We start from the raw sequence: 16,608 nt of genomic DNA, 5'->3' as shown, positions 1-16,608 counted from the left end.
CACACAGTATTCCAGCTGTGGCCTAACTAGCGTTTTGTACAGCTCCATCATACCCTCCATGCTCTTATATTCTATGCCTCGGTTAATGAAGGCAAGTATCCCATATGCCTTTTTAACCACCTTATCTACCTGTCCTGCTGCCCTCAGGGATCTATGTAGATGCACTCTGATGCGCTATCAATTACTCATAAAAGACTGAGAGTTAAGAGAGTAACTAAAGGCTTTTATTAACAAAAGAATGAAGGTCTGCCTCGAGTGGTCGACCGGTCCAGAATACAAAGGGGGCTGGGGAGCAGTCACCTTTATACTAGGACTTGTGGGAGGAGTCAGCCGAGGCATGTACACAGTGGAATACAAACAGTGGTTTACCACATTCACCCCTTGTTTAAAATGGAGTCCGGCGGGTTGAAGTGTATTAAAAGCTAGTGTATTGGAGTCTCTCCAGAGGTCTTGTCTGCCGCTGTGATCGGCGTGGCGACGGCAGGGGTAGTGGAGCTTCCGGCGTCGAGTCCCGCGTAGGCTGTGGCACAGGCGTGTCGTCCTCGTAGGTGTCGAGTGGGGTCGCTGGGCCCAGGCCTGCCGTCTGCTGGGGCTGGATATCGGATCGTGGGGGGGGGGGGGGTGGTAGTGAGTAGTGGGTTACTGCGGCCCCCGAGGGTGCAAGGTCTCTTATGGAGACTGTGTCCTCCCGCCCGTCCGGGTATGCAATGTAAGCATACTGGGGGTTGGCGTGGAGGAGGTCGACCCTCTCGACCAGGGGGTCCGTTTTATGGGTCCTCACGTGCCTTCTCAGTAGGACCGGCCCTGGGGATGTCAGCCATGGCGGTAGCGATGTCCCCGATGTGGACTTCCTTGGGAAGACAAACATTTTCTCATGAGGGGTGGCGTTAGTGGCAGTGCAGAGCAGTGACCGAATAGAGTGGAGCGCATCGGGGAGCACATCCTGCCAGCGGGAGGTTGGAAGGCCCCTAGACTTTAAGGCTAGCAGGGCGGCCTTCCAAACTGTCGCATTTTCTCTTTCCACCTGTCCGTTCCCCTGGGGGTTGTAACTGGTGGTCCTGCTTGTGGCAATACCCCTAGTTAGCAGGTACTGACGGAGTTCGTCGCTCATAAACGATGAGCCCCGGTCGCTATGGATATAGCTGGGGAAACCGAACAGGGTGAAGAGGTCGTTCAGACATTTAATGACCGTGGCACTGGTCATGTCCGGGCAGGGGATGGCGAATGGGAAACGGGAGTTCTCATCAATAATATTGAGGAAGTACACATTGCGGTCGGAGGAGGGGAGAGGCCCTTTAAAATCAATGCTCAGGCGCTCGAAGGGGCGAGTGGCTTTTATCAGGTGGGCCCTGTCTGGTCTATAAAAGTGCGGTTTGCACTCAGCGCAGACTTGGCAGTTCCTGGTCATGGTCCTGACCTCCTCAATAGAGTAAGGCAGGTTGCGGGCCTTGATGAAGTGGAAGAACCTGGTGACCCCCGGGTGGCAGAGGTCATTGTGGAGGGCCCGCAGTCTATCGATCTGCGCGCTGGCGCAGGTGCCACGCGATAGCGCATCCGGGGGTTCATTGAGCTTCCCGGGCCAGTACAAGATCTCGTAATTGTAGGTGGAAAGTTCGATTCTCCACCTCAAGATCTTGTCATTTTTGATTTTGCCCCTCTGCTTGTTGTTAAACATGAAAGCAACTGAACGTTGGTCAGTGAGCAGGGTAAATCGTTTTCCGGTCAGGTAGTGCCTCCAATGACGCACAGCCTCCACAATCGCCTGGGCCTCCTTCTCAACAGCGGAGTGTCTGGTCTCCGGGCCTTGGAGGGTTCGTGAAAAGAAGGCCACGGGTCTCCCCGCCTGATTGAGGGTAGCGGCCAGGGCAAAGTCGGACGCATTGCTTTCCACCTGGGAGGGGATGGATTCGTCCACTGCGTGCATGGTGGCTTTGGCAATGTCTTCCTTGATACGGTGGAAGGCTAAGCGGGCCTCTGCCGTCAAGGGAAAAGAGGTGGACTTGATCAGCGGACGGGCCTTATCCGCATAGTAGGGGACCCACTGGGCGTAATAGGAGACAAACCCTAGGCACCTCTTCAGGGCCTTGAGGCAGTGGGAGTTCCATAAGGGGATGCATCCGGTCGGGGTCGGGGCCGATGACTCCGTGTTCCACAACACAGCCAAGGATGGCGAGGCGGTTTGTGCGGAATATGCACTTCTCCTTGTTATATGTCAGGTTCAGGAGTTGGGCGGTGCGGAGGAATTTTTCGAGGTTTGCGTCATGGTCCTGCAAGTCACGGCCGCAGATGGTCACATTGTCCAGATATGGGAAAGTGGCCTGCAACGCATTTTGATCTACCATCCGGTCCATCTCCCTTTGGAAGACGGAGACCCCGTTGGTGACGCCAAAGGGAACCCTAAGGAAGTGATAGAGGCGGCCGTTTGCCTCAAAGGCAGTATACTGGCGGTCCTCAGGGCGGATAGGGAGCTGGTGGTACGCTGATTTCAGGTCAATGGTCGAGAAGACGCGGTACTGCGCGATCTGGTTGACCATATCAGCTATGCGGGGGAGTGGGTAGGCGTCCAGCAGGGTGTAGCGATTTATTGTCTGGCTGTAGTCGATGACCAGGCGCTGCTTCTCGCCGGTCTTAATGACCACAACCTGGGCTCGCCAGGGGCTGGTGCTGCCCTCAATAATCCCTTCCTTCAGGAGCCGCTCCACTTCGGTTTTAATGAAAACCCTGTCCCCGGCACTGTATCGCCTGCTTTTTGTGGCGATGGGCTTACAGTCGGGGGTGAGGTTAGCAAACAGTGGGGGGGGGGGTGTGACTCTGAGTGTGGAGAGGTTGCACCTGGTGCGCGGTGGGCAATTTGGGAGCTGCTGGCTGCGGACTGTGAGTGGGGGTAGGGGTCCACCGTACGCCATCGTAACACTTTTAAGGTGGCACTGAAAATCTAACCCCAGCAGGACGGCAGCGCAGAGGTCGGGCAGGACCAGGAGTTTAAAATGATCGTACACGGTCCCGTCTACTACGAGTGTCACCACGCAGTAGCCGCCGATGTCTGCCGACTGGGACTCGGAGGCCATAGAAATCCGCTGGTGCGCAGGCAGGACTGGGAGAGAGCAACGCCGCACCGTGTCGGGGTGGATGAAGCTCTCCGTGCTCCCAGAGTCAAAAAGGCAGATTGTATCGTGGCCATTTACCTTAATGTCCATTGTGGAGCTGGCCAGCTGGTGCGGTCTCGCTTGGTCTAGTGTAACGGATGCCAGCGTAGGGATCGGTGTGTCACTGCGGGTATCAGATGAGGCGGTGTTGGGGGCCTGCTGCATTCCGGCTGTCGTCCAAGATGGCGGCGTCCATGATCCCCATGTGGCTGGAGGCGTCCAAAATGGCTGCTGTACCGGTGGTTCGCACATGGCCGGGGAGGCCCAAGATGGCGGCCCGCATGGCCCACACGCGGCGCTGCTGGGGTTCGGGGTGGCTTTGGCCCTGCAGACGTTAGCGTAGTGTCCCTTCTTCCCGCAGCCCGAGCAGATCGCGTTTTTCGCCGGGCAGCGCGCTCTGGGGTGTTTTGCCTGGCCACAGAAGTAGCATTTCTGGCCTTGGGGCACTGCTGTCTGGCCTTGGGACACTGCTGCGGTAGTTGGGCCATTGCTGGGGTGTGGCTGGGGTGGCACGGCGCTATGAGGCGGCCCTACCGTGTCCCAGGCTGTCATTCCCCGTGGCGTCCACGGTGCAGAGGAGTAGGCATCCATGCCCCGGTAGGCTGCATCCAATGATAGTGCGAGTTCAGAGGCCTTGTTGAGGTCGAGGTCACTCTGCTCCAACAGTCGCTGTTGGGTGTAATTGGATCTGTGGCCCGCTACAAAAGCATCCCGGATAAGTTCCTCTGTGTACACGGCGGCCTTTACATCCTTACAACCACAGGCCCGGCCAAGCACAGACAGTGCCTGAAGGTATTCCACGGTCGATTCCCCAGGTTGTTGTTTACGACTCCCCAGAAGGTGCCTGGCGTACACTTCGTTCACTGGGCGCGTGTACTGGTCCTTGAGGAGCTTGATAGCGTCCGCGTACGAGGTCGCGTCTTGGATGACCGAGTACACTCGGTGGTTCACTTTGGAGGTCAGGACATCCAGTTTGTCCTCGTCCGATTTGATTGCTGCGGAGGCGGTCAGGAATTTTTCGAAACACTTAAGCCAGTGAGTAAACTTGGTGGATGAGTCCGCCTCCCGATGATCTAAGTCCAGGCATGCTGGTGTGAGGATCTTCTCCATTATAAAAATTTGTTAATAAAATTGATGCGCTATCAATTACTCATAAAAGACTGAGAGTTAAGAGAGTAACTAAAGGCTTTTATTAACAAAAGAATGAAGGTCTGCCTCGAGTGGTCGACCGGTCCAGAATACAAAGGGGGCTGGGGAGCAGTCACTTTTATACTAGGACTTGTGGGAGGAGTCAGCCGAGGCATGTCCAGGCATGTACACAGTGGAATACAAACAGTGGTTTACCACACACACCAAGGTCCCTCTGTCATTCCTAGGGTCCTACCATTCATTGTGTATTCCCTTGCCTTGTTAGTCCTCCCAAAATGCATCACCTCACACTTTTCAGGGTTAAATTCCATTTGCCACTGTTCTGCCCATCTGACCAACCCGTCTATATCGTCCTGTAGCTTGAGGCTTCCTTCCTCGCTATTTACCACTCCAGCAATTTTCATGTCATCTGCAAACTTACTGATCATACCTCCTACATTCATATCTAAATCATTAATGTACACTACAAACAGCAAAGGACACAGCACCGATCCCTGTGGACGAGGGAATTGGATGTAATATCTCCAAATTTGCAGACGACACAAAGCTGGGCAGGAGGGTAAGCTGCAAAGAGGATGTCGGGAAACTCCAGTACGATTTGGACAGGTTGGGTGATTGGGCAGAAACATGGCAAATGCACTATAATGTGGATAAATGTGAGGTTATCCACTTTGGCAGCAAAAACAGGAAGGCAGATTATTATTTGAATGACAATAGATTGGGAGAAGGGGAAGTGCAAAGAGACCTGGGTGTCCTTGTGCACCAGTCGCTGAAGGTAAGCATGCAGGTGCAGCAGGCGGTTAAGAAGGCAAATGGTATGTTGGCCTTCGTAGCAAGAGGGTTCGAGTACAGGAACAAGGATGTCTTGCTACAGTTGTACAGGGCCTTGGTGAGACCGCACCTTGAGTATTGTGCGCAGTTTTGGTCACCTTACCTGAGGAAGGACGTTCTTGCCATGGAGGGAGTGCAGCGAAGATTCACCAGGCTGGGATGGCAGGAATGACGTATGAGGAGAGATTGTGTCGATTGGGCTTATACTCACTGGAGTTTAGAAGATTGAGAGGGGATCTCATCGAAACCTATAAAATTCTGTCAGGTCTGGACAGACTAGATGCAGGAAGGATGTTTCTGATGGCCAGAACCAGGGGTCATAGTCTAAGGATAAGGGGTAAGCCATTTAGGACGGAAATGAGGAGGAATTTCTTCACCCAGAGAGTGGTGAACCTGTGGAATTCTCTGCCACAGAGGGCGGTGGAGGCTAGTTCATTAAATATATTCAAGAAAGAGTTGGATATATTTCTTGAGACTAAAGGGATCAAGGGATATGGGGAAAAGGCAGGGACAGGGTACTGAATTTGGATGATCAGCCATGATCACATTGAATGGCGGAGCAGGCTCGAAGGGCCGAATGGCTTACTCCTGCTCCTATCTTCTATGTTTCTATGGTACACCACTGGACACAGGCTTCTAGTCACAAAAACAACCTTAAACCATCACCCTATGCCTCCTGCCACTAAGCCAATTTTGGATCCAATGTGCCAAATTGCCCTGGATCCCATGGGCTCTGCCCTTCTTAACCAGTCTCCCATGTGGGACTTTGTCAAAAGCCTTACTGAAGTCCATGTAGAATACATCAACTGCACTACCCTCATCCACACACCTGGACACCCCCTCGAAAAATTAAATCAAATTGGTTAGACATGATCTCCCACTGACAAAGCCATGCTGACCATCCTTGATTAATCCTTGCCTCTCCAAGTAGAGACTAATTCTGTCCCTCAGAATTTTTTCCAATAATTTCCCTACCACTGATGTTAGGCTCACTAGCCTGAAATTCCCTTGTTTATCCCTACTACCCTTCTTGAATAATGGTACTACGTTAGCTGTTCTCCTGTCCTCTGGCTCCTCCCCTGTGGCCAGAGAGGTTCTGAAAATTTGTGTCAGAGCCCCTGCAATCTCCTCCCTTGCCTCACACAGCAGCCTGGGATACATCTTGTCTGAGCCTGGGGATTTATCCACTTTTAAGCCCGCTAAAATCGCTAGTACCTCCTCCCTCTCAATACTAATTTGTTCAAGTATATCACAATCCCCCTGCCTGATTTCTATGCCTACATCGTCCTTCTCCATAGTGAACACAGATGCAAAATATTCATTTAAAACCTCACCTACATCTTCTGGCTCTACACACAGATTGCCACTTTGGTCCCTAATGGGCCCTACATGTTCCCTGGTTATCCTCATGCCTTTAATACACTTATAAAGCACCTTGGGATTTTCCTTTATTTTGCCCGCCAGTGTTTTTTCATGCCCCCTCTTCTCTCCTAATTTCTTTTTTAAGTACCCCCCTGCACTTTCTATAATCCTCTCAGGCTTCCACTGTTTTTAGTCCTTTGTATCTGCCAAAAGCCTCCCTTTTTTTCCTAATCCATTCTTGTATATCCCTTGACATCCAGGATTCCCTGGGCTTGTTGGTCCCACCCTTGACCTTTACAGGAACATGTTGGCGTTGTACTCTCTCTATTTCCCTTCTGAAAGACTCCCACTGCTCTGATGTGGATTTTCCTACAAGTAGCTGATCCCAGTTTACTTTGGCCAGATCCTGCCTTATCATATTAAAATCGGCCTTCCCCCAATTTAGAACCTTTATTTCCAGTCCATCTTTGTCCTTTCCATGACTACCTTAAATCTCACCGAATTATGGTCACTGTCACCAAAATGCTCTCCTACTGACACATCTATCACTTGCCCGGCTACATTCCCCAGAATTAGGTCCAGTACCGCCCCTTCTCTTGTAGGACTTTCTACATGCTGGCTCAACAAAGCTCTCCTGGATGCACTTTAAGAATTCTGCATCCTCTAAGCCTTTCACACTCTGACTATCCCAATTAATGGGGAAGTTGAAATCCCCTACTATTATTACCCTATTATTTCTACACTTCGCTGAGATTTGCCTACATATCTGTTCCTCGATCTCCCCCTTACTGTTTGGGGGCCTATAGTACACTCCCAGTAAAGTGCTTGCCCCCTTTTTTGTTTTTAAGTTCTACCCATATGGCCTCATTAGAGGAACCTGCTAAGATATCATCCCTCCTTACAGCAGTAATTGACTCCTTGATTAATACTGCAACACCCCCTCCTCTTTTACACCCCCCTCTGTCTCACCTGAAGATTCTATACCCTGGAATATTGAGCTGCCAGTCCTGCCCTTCCCTCAACCATGTCTCTGTGATAGCAACAATATCATACTCCCATGTATTCATCAACACCTTCAATTCATCTGCCTTACTCGCAAGACTCCTTGCATTAAAATAAATGCCATCCAGCCTTGCCATACTCCCTTGTGCCGTTACATATTTGCTCTGCCTTCCAGGCTGACTTGTTTTTTCCTGTATATTTGGCTGTGCATCACCCCCTACGATAGCTCCACTCCGTATCCCATCCCCCTGCCAAGTTAGTTTAAACCCCCCCCCCCCCAACAGTACTAGCAAACCTCCCCGCAACGATGTTGGTCCTTTTCCGGTTCAGGTACAACACGTCCGACTTGTACAGGTCCCACCTTCCCCAGAGCAGACCCTCTCTATTACTTCATCAAAAAATCAGTCAAGGTAATTAAACACGATTTGCCTTTAACAATCCGTGCAGGCTTTCCTTAATTAATCCACACTTGTCTAAGCGACTGTTAATTTTGTCCCTGATTATTGTTTCTAAAAGCTTCCCCACTACCGAGGTCAAACTGACTGGCCCGTGGTTGCTGGGTTTATCTTTGCACCCTTTTCTGAACAATGTTGTAACATTTGCAATTCTCCAGTCCTCTGGCACCACCCCCGTATCTAAGGAGGATTGGAATATTATGCCCAGTACCGCCGCGATTTCCACCCTCAATTCCCTCAGCATCCTAGGATGCATCCCAACCGCTCCTGGTGATTTAATTTTCTTTATTACAGCCAGCCTTTCCAGTACGTCCTCTTTATCTATTTTTATCCCATCCAGTTATCTCCTCTATCTCCTCCTTAACTATGTCTATGACAGCATCCTCTTCCTTGATGAAGACAGATGCAAAGTACTCATTTAGTACCTCAGCTCCCTGTCCTTTTACATAGCTAACTAAATCTTATGATACTGTGATCACTGTTCTCTAAATGTTCCCCTACTGACACTTGCTCCACTTGACCCACCTCATTCCCCAGAACCAGATCCAGCAATGCCTCCTCCCTCGTTGGGCCACAAACATACTGATTGACGTAAGAAAACTACGAGGCACTTGGTCAAAGCGTTAAACAAAGCTTTAATCAACTGTTTTACAACATGGAGGTCTAGTTGTGTCCTTCACTAGTTCCTGTTAAGAATGTCCTGCACAAGCTGGGCCCGTGCCCGAGTATTTATACTCTCCCTGGACAGCGCCACCCGCAGGCCGCTCAGTATTATTTCATAAGCCTTTCTTTCATGAATGACTGATTCATGTCACTGATCAAGAAAGCTCTCCTGAGCACGCTTCAGGAACCCAGTCCACATTAGGATAATTGCAGTCCTCCATTCTCACTCCTCTATAGTTCTTGCTCCTCTCAGTAATTTCTCTGCAAATTTGCTCCTCCGTATCCCTCCCACTATTTGGTGGTCTATAGAATACACCTAGTAGTGTAATGGCACCTCTATTAGTTCTTAACTCTAGCCATATAGCTTCTGTCCTTGACCCCTCCAGGACATCCTCTCTCAAACTATCCCTCAACCAAGATCACTAAAACAGATTATCTAGTCATTATCAAATTGCTGTTTGTGGGACCTTGCTGGGCACAAATTGGCTGCTACATTTCAACAGTGACTACACTTCAAATGGTACTTCATTGGCTGTGCAGTGATTTGGGTCAGACCGAGACCATTAAAGGCACTGTAGAAAGGCAATTTCTTTCTTTAAGGTGAAGGTTTTGAAAAAAATGATAAATGTGTTTAATTGTCAGACACATTATGGAGCAGGATTGTCCAAAAACTCACCGATACAGCGCCGGGGATCAGCAATCAGTCGGAATCCTTCTGTGCAGCTACAGTTCTCCCCAATTAAAACTAGGTCATCGGGACAGCCGCAGGCACTGCCATTCCTCACAGCAATCTGGTTCCCAGGGCACGCCGGAGTTCTGGGAATCTCCAGATCCACTGCAGGTCAGAGAGAATCCTCGTTAGATGATTGGTAGCTGGAGGAAGGGTTATTTTGTGAATTTTTGCGATCATTCAGGTAAGGAATGTTAATGGTAAGGAATTGAGGGCTCCCTCTACACTGTCCCATCAAACACTCCCCGAGCAGGTACAGCACGGAGTTAGATACAGAGTAAAGCTCCCTCTACACTGTCCCATCAAACACTCCCAGGGCAGGTACAGCACGGAGTTAGATACAGAGTAAAGCTCCCTCTACACTGTCCCATCAAACACTCCCAGGGCAGGTACAGCACGGGTTAGATACTGAGTAAAGCTCCCTCTACACTGTCCCATCAAACACTCCCAGGGCAGGTACAGCACGGGTTAGATACAGTGAATTTATTGCAGGGGACTTATGTTAGGCTTTAATGGAACCTTGGTTAGTCCACACTTGCTGTACTGTGCACATTTCTGGTCTCAATATTTAAAAAAGGATATTGAGTACATTTTCAAAAAAGATTTACAAGGATGATACCAGAACTGAGAGGGTAGAACTATCAGCAGAGACTGAACAGTCTCCAGAAAAGAGAAGGCCAAGTATTTGTTAAAATTATGATATGATTCGCTAGGCTAGGGTGGACGTAGTAAAGGTGTTTCCACTTATGGGGGGTGATCAGAAGTTTGGGCCATAAATATAAGATAATCACTAATAAATCTATTAGGGAATTCAGGAGAAACTTCTTTACACAGGGTGTGATGAGAAAGTGGAACTCGCTCCCACAGGGAGTGGTGGAGGCGAATAGTATCGATGGATTTAAGGGGAGGCTGGATAAACACATGAGGGAGAAGGGAATAGAAGGAGATGTTGATAGGGTGAGATGAAGTAATATAGATAAGGGGTATATATATATATGTATATGTATATGTATATATGTATATATATGTATATATATATATATGCTGCATATATCTGGTGTGCATGTACATCGAGTTACTTCGAGTCTAGAGCACAGAAACAGGCCATTCGGCCCAACAGGTCCGTGCCGGTGTTTATGCTGCACACGATCCTCCCCCCGCCCCTTTTCATCTCACCCCATCAACATATCCTTCTATCCCTTCCTCATGTGTTTATCTAGCCTCCCCTTAAATGCATCAAGTATATGCTGTGGATATGTTGTGTGTATACGGTGTGTATCCGGTATGCATACCGTGTGTATGGTTGTCGGCCGCAGAATTTTCATTCTTTCTGATACCTTATTAAGAGCTTCCTTTGAAGTTGATTTGATGTCACCTACCTTTCTGGTGAGATGCGGTGTCAGTGATATTATCAATGGTGTTCTCGAAGGGTTCGGTTACATTCTGTGGAGAGAGACAGGAGTGAGAAATGGATTAAAGGGAAAGAGACAGAAATCAGGGAAGTGAAAGACAGACAGCAAGAGAGAGAGAGAGAGAGAGAGAGAGAGAGGGGGAGAGAGAGAGAGAGAGAGAGGGAGGGAGGGAGGGAGGGAGGGAGGGAGGGAGGGAGGGAGAGAGAGAGAGAGGGGAGGGAGGGAGAGAGGGGGAGAGAGAGAGAGAGAGAGAGAGAGAGAGAGAGAGGGAGGGAGGAGAGAGAGAGAGAGAGAGAGAGAGAGAGAGAGAGGAGGAGAGAGGGAGAGAGGGGAGGGAGGGAGAGAGGGGGAGATAGAGAGAGAGAGAGAGAGAGAGAGAGAGAGAGGGAGGGAGAGAGAGAGAGAGAGAGAGAGAGAGAAGGGAGGGAGAGGGAGAGGGAGGGAGAGGGGGAGGGAGGGGGGAGGGAGGGGGGAGGGAGAGAGAAGAGAGAGATATTTGGGAATAACCACTTTGATCCCCCTTTCCATCCACACAGGCATAACTGCGACAAACAGACAAATGCTAATGGAAAACAGCTCCTGCAGCTCTGTCGAAGCCTGGGTCTGTACATTGTCAATGGTAGGTTCATGGGAGACTACCTAGGAAGATCAACCTATTGCTCACCTCTTGGCTTCAGCACTGTAGACTATATGATTACGGATTTGGACTCATCCTCTTTCAGAGCATTCACAGTCAAACCACAAACAACACTGTCAGACCACAGTCAAATTACTGTGTATCTAAAAAGGACAGAAACAACCAACACAGAAACACAACCCAGTAAGCTGTACAACATTAAAAAATCATACAGATGGGCCAAAAACAGCACGGAAAAATACCAGAAAACAATTAGCAATCAATCAACTCAAGCTCTCTTGGACACCTTTCTGGAAAACACAAACTCACAATAAAGAAGGCGTAAACCGGTCGGTGAATAACCTAAATAATATTTTTGATAATTTGGCATCAATGTCAAACTTGAAAGTTCGCAAGAACAAACCCAAAACAGAAAACTATGAAAAATGTTTTGACTCAGATTGCCATAACATGAGGAAAAAACTCAGAAAAATATCAAACCAAAAACACAGACAGCCAGAAAATGAGGAAACATAGAGATAGGAACAGGAGTAGGCCATTCGGCCCTTCGAGCCTGCTCCGCCATTCAATGAGATCATGGCTGATCTTCGTCTGAGATCATAGCTGATCTTACCAGTTCAGTACCCCGTCCCCGCCTTTTCTCCGTAACCCTTAATCCCCTTAGCCTTCAGAAATATATCCAATTCTCTCTTGAAAATATTTATTGAATTAGCCTTCACAGCCCTCTGTGGCAGGGAATTCCACAGGCTCACCACTCTTTGAGTGAAGAAATTCTTCCTCATCTCTGTTTTAAATGATTTGGCCGCTATTTTTAGACTGTGGCCCCTGGTTCTGTGCTCCCCTGCCATTGGAAACATTCTCTCTGAATTCAGCCTGTCCAGGCCTGCCATAATTTTATATGTTTCGATGAGATCCCCTCTCAATCTTCTAAACTCCAGTGAGTACAAGCCCAAACTATTCAATCTCTCCTCGTAGGTCATTCCCGCCATTCCAGGTATCAGCCTGGTGAATCGCCGCTGCACTCTTTCCATGGCAAGAACATCCTTCCGCAGATGGGGCGACCAAAACTGTACACAATACTCCAGATGCGGTCTCACCAGCACCTTGTACAGCTGTAGTAAGGTATCCCTATTCCTATACTCGAACCCCCTTGATATGAAGGCCAACATACCATTTGCCTTCTTAATCGCCTGTTGCACCTGCATGCTCTCCTTCAGTGACTGGTGCACAAGAACACCCAGGTCCCTCTGCACTTCCCCATCTCCCAATCTATTGCCATTTAGATAATAATCTACCCTCCTGTTTTTACCCCCAAAGTGGATAACCTCGCATTTATCCACATTATAGTGCATCTGCCACGTATCCGCCCATTCCCCCAACCTGTCCAAATCGCACTGTAGCCTCCTGACATCCTCATCAGAGCCCACCCCTCCTCCTAGTTTAGTGTCGTCAGCGAATTTGGAAATATTGCATCCAATTCCCTGATCCAGATCATTTATATATATTGTGAACAGCTGGGGTCCCAGGACAGATCCTTGCGGCACCCCGCTGGTCACTGCCTGCCACTCCGAAAACGAGCCGTTTATTCCAACTCTCTGTTTTCTATCCGCCAGCCAGTTCTCTATCCACGTTAATACTTTGCCCCCAATCCCATGAGCCTTAATTTTGCATGATAATCTTTTGTGTGGAACCTTATCGAAGGCTTTCTGGAAGTCAAGGTACACCACATCCACTGGCTCTCCCCATCTATTTTACCAGTTACTTCCTCAAAAAATTCCAGCAGATTAGTCAAACACGATTTACCCTTTGTAAATCCATGTTGACTCTGTCCGATCCTTTCCCCATTTGTCAAGTGCTCCGCTATTTTATCCTTAATAATGGACTCTAGCATTTTGCCCACAACCGATGTAAGGCTTACTGGTCTATAATTCCCTGCTTTCTCTCTACCCCCCTTTTTAAATATTGGGGTAACATTAGCTACCCTCCAATCCACGGGTACTGTTCCCGAGTCAATGGAGTTCCGGAAGATGATCCTTAGAGCATCTGCTATCTCCAGGGCCACCTCCTTAAGTACCCTAGGATGTAGTTTATCAGGCCCCGGGGATTTGTCGGCCTTCAGTCCCCTCAACTTACCCAACACCATATCCCTAGAGATACTAATTTCTGTCAGCTCCTCCCTCTCATTAGTCCCTATGTTTGCCGATATTCCTGGGAGGTTATTTGTGTCCTCCTTTGTGAATACAGAACCAAAGTATGAGTTTAATTCGTCTGCCATTTCCTTATTCTCCATTATATATTCTCCCGAATCGGACTGCAAGGGACCGACTTGGGATTTTACCAGTCTTTTCCTCCTGATATACCGATAAAAGCTTTTGCAGTCTGTCTTTATGTTTGCTGCAAGTTTACTTTCGTATTCTATTTTCCCCTTCCTGATTAATCCCTTTGTCCTCTTTTGCTGTATCCTGTACTGCCCCAATCTTCCGGTCTGGTGCTTTTTTTTGCCAGTTGATATGCCCTTTTTTTTTATTTTATGCTGTCCCTAATTTCCCTCGTTATCCACGGTTGAGTCACCTTTTTAGGTTTATTTTTATGCCAAACCGGTATAAACATGTTCTGGAATTCTTCCATTCTATCTTTGAATGCTTGCCATTGTCTATCCACTGTCAATCCCCCCAGAAACACCACCCAATCAATCTTACCCAATTCCCGTCTCATACCCTCGTAATTCCCTTTATTTAAGTTCTGGACCTTAGTCTCTGATTCAATTTCCTCACTCTCCATCTCGACTGAGAGCGCGATCATATTATGATCGCTCTGACCCAAGGGGCCTCGTACAAGAAGATTGCTGATAAGTCCCTTCTCATTGCACAATACCCAGTCTAAAATGGCCTGATCTCGAGTCGGCTCCTCGACATATTGGTCCAGATAACCGTCCCGAAAACATTCCAGGAATTCCTCCTCCTCAGAATTTTTACTAATTTGGGTAGTCCAATCAATATGTAAATTAAAGTCACCCATGATGACAGCTGTGCTCTTATCGCACGCTTCTCTAATTTCCCTTTTTATGCCTTCCCTCACCTCCATATTACTATTTGGAGGCCTATATATCACACCCACTAACGTTTTCCTCCCCTTGCTATTTCTCATTTCTACCCATACAGATTCCGTTTCATCCGAGTTAATATCCTTCCTTTCCATTGCATTAATCCCCTCCTTTACCAGCAATGCTACCCCACCTCCCCTACCTTTTTGCCGATCCTTCCTAAATATTGTATATCCCTGGATGTTAAGTTCCCAGCCTTGCCCACCCTGCAGCCACGTTTCTGTAATCCCAATCAAATCATACTTGTTTACCTCTATTTCCACAACTAATTCATCCACCTTGTTCCTAATGCTTCTAGCATTAAGATACAAAGCCTTCAGGCTTACTTTTTTCACACTCTCATTATGAATTAGTTTGGCCCTTTGTGTTTCTCTCCTTTGCTTATTGCTTCTCACCTTTCTACCATCTATTTCTGACTTCATATGACTTCCCTCTTTTCCACTACCTAGGTTCCCATCCCCCTGCCAAATTAGTTTAAATCCTCCCGAACTGCCCTAGAAAATATTACCCCCGAGGACATCGGCTCCCTCACAGTTCAGGTGTAGACCGTCCCCTTGGTACAGGTCACTCCTCCCCAAGAACTGGTTCCAATGCCTCAAAAATTTAAATCCCTCTCCCTTGCACCACTGCTCAAGCCACGTATTTAGCTTATCTATCTTACTCTCTCTAAACTTATTAGCTCGTGGCACTGGTAGCAATCCAGAGATTACTACCTTTGAGGTCCTACTTTTCAATTTAGCTCCTAACTCCCTAAATTCAGCTTGTAGGACCTCCTCCCTCTTTTTACACCTACATCGTTGCTACCTACATGTACCACGACAACTGGCTGATCCCCCTCCCCCTTCAGAATGCTCTGCACCCGCTCCGAGACATCCTTGACCCTTGCACCAGGGAGGCAACATACCATCTTGGAGTCTCGGTCTCGGCCACAGAAACTCCTATCTATCCCCCTTACAATTGAATCCCCTATCACTATAGCCCTATCCCTCTTTTTCCCGCCCTTCTGTGCAGCAGAGCCAGTCATGGTGCCCTGAACCTGGCTGCTGGTGCCTTCCCCTGATAAGTCATCTCCCCCAACAGTACCCAAAACGGTAAACCTGTTTTGGAGGGAGATGACCGCAGGTGACTCCTGCACTACCTTCCTGCCTTTACCCTGCCTTTTGGTCACCCATTTACTGTCTGAGCTAGCCTTTACCTGCGGTGTGACCAACTCACTGAATGTGCTATCCACAACATCCTCAGCAATCGCGTATGCTCCAGAGTGAGTCCATTCGCAGCTCCAGCGCCGCCATGCGGTCTGCTAGGAGCTGCAGCTGGACACACTTCCTGCACACATAGTTGTCAGGGACAGTGTCCCTGATTTCCCACATGGCACAGGAGAAGCATGACACGGGTCCGAGCTGCCCTTCCATGACTTAACCCTTACAATAAGGTCCCACATAAAAGATTAGCATGGAAAATTGAGGCTCATGGGATAAAGGGGAAAGTATTGGCGTGGATAGGGAACTGGCTGTCAGATAGAAAACAGAGAGTTGGAATAAACGGCTCATTTTCTGAATGGCAGGCAGTAACAAGTGGGGTACCACAGGGATCTGTCCTGGGCCCCCAGCTGTTCACAATTTACATTAATGACCTGGATCAGGGAGTCGGATGCAGCATTTCCAAATTTGCAGACGACACTAAACTAGGAGGGGGGGTGGGCTCAGAGGAAGAGACCAGGAAGCTCCAGAGCGATTTGGACAGACTGGGCGATTGGGCGGATAAATGGCAGATGCACTATAATGTGGACAAGTGCGAAGTTATCCACCTTGGGTGCAGGAACGGGAGGGCAAATTATTATTTAAATGGCAATAGATTGGGAGAGGGGGAAGTACAGAGAGACCTGGGTGTTCTTGTACACCAGTCACTGAAGGCGAGCATGCAGGTGCAACAGGCGGTCAAGAAGGCAAACGGTATGCTGGCCTTCATAGCAAAAGGGTTAGAATACAGGAACAGGGATACCTTGCTGCAGCTGTACAGGGCACTGGTGAGACCACACCTCGAGTACTGTGTACAGTTTTGGTCGCCTCATCTGAGGAAGGATGTTCTTGCCAGGGCCGGATTCCTGGTATCAGCCTG

At 48.7% G+C, this 16,608-nt stretch overlaps 1 long non-coding RNA gene across 1 annotated transcript in view; it reads right to left on the bottom strand.

The window, feature by feature from the left end:
* The window catches only part of LOC147116834 (uncharacterized), a 29,588-nt gene that overhangs the window by 7,929 nt on the left and 5,051 nt on the right, over positions 1-16,608 (bottom strand). Inside the window, exons 2-3 of the long non-coding RNA XR_015078262.1 lie at positions 10,718-10,781; positions 9,285-9,443 (exon numbers count right to left, since the gene is read on the bottom strand). This is a non-coding gene — a long non-coding RNA (uncharacterized LOC147116834). The remainder of the gene's footprint in view (positions 1-9,284; positions 9,444-10,717; positions 10,782-16,608) is intronic.

The sequence above is a fragment of the Somniosus microcephalus genome, chromosome 5 (assembly GCF_052327205.1).
Source record: "Somniosus microcephalus isolate GS21.2 chromosome 5, FLI_Smic_1.0, whole genome shotgun sequence".
NCBI classification, from domain to species: domain Eukaryota; kingdom Metazoa; phylum Chordata; class Chondrichthyes; order Squaliformes; family Somniosidae; genus Somniosus; species Somniosus microcephalus.
This window is presented reverse-complemented; position numbering and strand designations above follow the sequence as displayed.